This window comes from Cynara cardunculus (genome assembly GCF_001531365.2).
Source record: "Cynara cardunculus var. scolymus isolate 2C chromosome LG 2, CcrdV1, whole genome shotgun sequence".
Taxonomy (NCBI): domain Eukaryota; kingdom Viridiplantae; phylum Streptophyta; class Magnoliopsida; order Asterales; family Asteraceae; genus Cynara; species Cynara cardunculus.
The window spans coordinates 50,809,036-50,813,455 of NC_037529.1; positions in this window are offsets into that span (position 1 = coordinate 50,809,036).

Genomic DNA, 4,420 nt, shown 5'->3' on the forward strand with positions numbered 1-4,420 from the left:
ATAGAGTCTACAGACCATACCTGGATAAATTTGTAATCGTTTTCATAGACGATATACTGATTTATTCACGAAGCAAGGAGGACCATGAGCAACATCTGAGGATGATATTAGAGCTACTTCGGAACTAGAAATTGTATGCAAAATTCTTCAAATGCGAGTTCTGGATTCGAGAAGTACAATTTCTTGGTCATGTGGTTAATGAAAAAGGATTCAGGTAGATCCTGCCAAGATTGATGCCATTAAGAAATGGGAAGCCCCAAGAACCCCGACGGAAATTCGTCAATTCCTTGGTTTGGCAGGCTATTATCGGTGATTCATCTTGAACTTTACAAAAATCACACAATCACTCACAGCCTTAACTTAGAAAGACAAGAAATTTATCTGGGGTGAGAAACAAGAAGAGGCGTTCGAGACCCTTAAGCAAAGACTATGTAATGCACCTATCTTATCCTTACTAGAGGGTTCGTAAAACTTTATGGTCTATTGTGACGCATCACATCAAGGATTGGGATGTGTGCTAATGCAAAAAGATAAGGTCATTGCATATTCCTCAAGGCAACTCAAAGTGCATGAGAAGAATTATATTACGCATGATCTAGAATTGGGAGCCGTAGTATTTACACTTAAGATTTGGAGACACTACCTTTATGGTACCAAATGCACTGTGTACACTGATCACAAAAGCCTTCAACACATCCTTAACTAGAAGATGTTAAATATGAGGCAGACAAGATGGGTTGAGCTACTTAGTGATTACGACTGTGAAATCAAGTACCACCCCGGCAAAGCAAATGTGGTGGCCGACGTTCTGAGTAGGAAGGAAAAAGTGAAGCCAACAAGGGTGAGAGCGTTGGGAGCAATGGTGAACACCAGTCTGAAGAAACAAATTCTTAAGGATCAAAAAAAGGCATTACAGAAGGAGAATTTGAAGAATGAAACTCTACACCACATATAGACTAAGTTTCAATTGAAATCTGACGGAGTGAATTACTTGGGAAATAGGGTTTGGATACCTAAGATTGGCAATCTTAGATCCATAATTTTGGATGAAGCCMATCGATCAAAATAYTCAGTCCACCCGGGAGCGGATAAGATGTACAAGRACCTTAAGGAACACTATTGGTGGCCTGGAATGAAGAAAGACATTRCACTTCACGTAAGCAAATGTTTAACTTGTGCAATGGTCAAAGCTGAACACCAAAAACCATTCGGTCTACTTCAACAACCCGAGATTCCCCAATGGAAGTGGGAACAAATATCGATGGATTTCATCACAAAGCTGCCCAGAACTGGAAAAGGGCATGATGCAATTTGGGTGATTATAGATCGACTGACGAAATCTGCTCATTTTCTACCGATCCGAGAAGATTATAAGATGGAGAAATTGGCTCAGATTTACATAAATGAAATCATTACTCGGCACGGAGTACCTATCTCCATTATCTCGGATAGGGACACTCGATTACGTCAAGATTTTGGCAATCTCTTCAAAGAGGGTGGGGTACACGTCTGGATCCAAGTACTTCATACCACCCTCAAACTGATGGGCAAAAGGAAAGAACAATCCATACACTGGAAGACATGTTGCGGGCATGTGCCATAGATTTTGGTGGAAGCTGGGATATGCACCTTCCGTTAGTCGAATTTGCATACAACAACAGCTATCACACCAGTATTCAATGTGGGCCTTATGAAGCGTTATATGGACGTAAATGCAGATGTCCACTCAGTTGGCTAGAAATTGGAGATCGACATGTAACTAGACCTGATATTGTCCAAGAGACTACCGACAAAATTGTAGTCATCAAGGATCGACTCAAGGCTGCAAGAGATCACCAGAAAAGTTATGCTACCGACAAAATGTTGGATTTGAATTCGACTTTGGTATTGATCTTATACTCTAAATAAGCTCTAAAACAATTGAAGTGCAGCGGAAATAATAATAAGAGCAAAACAGAGTAAGTGATTAGAAATTCTAAACACACCAAGAACACACAGTTTCAACGAAGAAGATGAATGCAGGAAGATTGCTCCAAAGGTTTTCAATTGATTCAATTGAAATTTTTTGACAATTACAATACTGGAAGCACCTCCGATTACAAAGGTCCTATCCGCTATTTATACTAGTTCCTAACGACCTTAGTGACAAGATTTTGACGCATGTCTTCATCTGAGTCGTCCAAATAAAGTTGATTATTCCCTAGTCACGTGAAAAGCACATGCGGCTAACAACCTTTGAAAACTGATAGAACAGAAACTTCACAGAAGACCAAATCCGTAGATCCTCTGTGAGCCATCTCAGAGGCTCTGCTGTAAATGACTTGCATGTTCTTTTTGACAGTGGACCATTTTCCAGAACCTCTGTGAGACACATCAGAGGTTCTGTCACTTTTCACTTGTTAGATCAAACGACTTATGTTGCTAGTCCTCTGTTGTCTTCTGTGGAGATAACCTTCTGTCAAGACTTACAATATACTTTTTCTATACTTTTACAAGATAGGAATAATGGAGCTAACACATTAGAATTTCAAAAAGAAGATAAAGTACTCCTAAGAATCTCTCCATGGAAAGGAATAATGCGATTTGGGAAAAGAGGGAAGTTGGGTCCTCGATATATTGGTCCATTTGAAATATCCGAGAGAATTGGACCAGTGGCATATAAGTTGAAACTGCCATAAGAGCTGAGCGCTATTCATGATACATTCCATGTGTCAAATCTCAGAAAATGCTTAACCGATGAAACTCTGGTCATGCCATTGGGAGATGTGCAAACTCTAGTTAGGGCAGGACGTTTAGCGCTTGACGTCATCAAATACTTGGATAATCATCGTCTAACAAGTGAGTTCTCAYGGCCCCRCTTTTAATGYTTTTTGTTTGTTTAAACTGGGGGAAAAGCATGAAGTATGCAAACTATACTGTTTATTTATAAAACCGTTGGGCTAAAGAACTGTTTACTCGATGCCTTGTTAAAAACCATTGGACTAAAGAACTGTTTAGTCGATGCCTTGCTATAAAACTATTGGACTAAAGAACTGTTTAGTCAAAATCGTTGGGCTAAAGAACTGTTTAGTCAAGTTTTGTTACTGTTTTGCACCATAATATAAATGCTAAATTGATGTGCTTGGGAGTATGTTTCCAAATAAAGTCCCCATCCGTAAACGCTACTTGTTAACTCGGGCATGTCCCCGGGCCGTGGTAATTGTGGATAGCCGCTATTGTGTTGACAGTCCCACCCAGAAAGGGGTGCACATTACTTATGTTTTGTTGGTATAATCATGTGAAATTTGGACCACCGCTGAATTAGTACTATTACGAACTGTGGGACCTAAGTGAGTGTACGGCTACTTATGGTCGTTCTTAAATTAATGGGCCACATTGGTCAGGAAAGGCTCAGTAGCGTCTCAAGTTTCAAAACATCGTTATAAATTTACATTTAATATGTGCAAAAAGTTGTGTATAGTTTTGCAAGTTTTGAATTATGCATTTTAATGTTTTGTGCATGCGAAAACCCGTGAACTCAGCAACTCTTTGTAGTTGACGTGTTTTATGTTTCATGCTTTTCAGGAAGTAAGTAAAAATGAAGTGGTTGGAGCATGTTTATGGCGATACCGATTAAGTTCAGAATTGAAGTTTTTGTAAAGAAGTTTTCTATTCCATCTCGATTATGGATGTTAAATTTGAACTTTTGTAAAATTTGAATGATGTTATTTATTATCTGTTGTTGTGACACGCTTACCTGTTACACCTCGTGTTTCNGATTATGGATGTTAAATTTGAACTTTTGTAAAATTTGAATGATGTTATTTATTATCTGTTGTTGTGACACGCTTACCTGTTACACCTCGTGTTTCTGCTTTAACGGGGTGTGACAAATACTTTTTTTAGTAACAAGATCAACTTTCAAATCAAATAATTTCTTTGTGATTTCATAAATTTTACCTTCAAGATTTGATCTTTCTTTTTCAAAAAAATTTCTCTCTTTTCCAACCTCTTTCCTTTCTGTCTCAAAATTTCCTTTTTCATTCTCAGATGCAATATCCAACCACTCTTTCTTCTTAGCTAACTCCTTTGTTGTGACTGCATTTTTCTTTGCTACAATCTTTCTTTCAATAGCAAAAGACTTTCTATCTTCATCCATACTTTTCTGTTTAGCAGTAATACTCTTTGAAATCTCCAAATATTTCTTCCCATATTCTTTCTTTTCAGTCTCAACTTTAGCTCTTTCCAGAATAATTATCTTCTAAAATTCAGATATCTTTTCTGAAAGCTTTGTATTATTCAACTCAAGAACTTTAATCTTGCTTTCAAGATTCTTCCTTTTAGCATCAAACTTCTTTTATGCCTCTGTAAATCTATCCTTTTTTCCTTTTCAAGTTCTTTTCTTTCAAAATTCAATACCTTTTTATTCTTTAGATTAGAT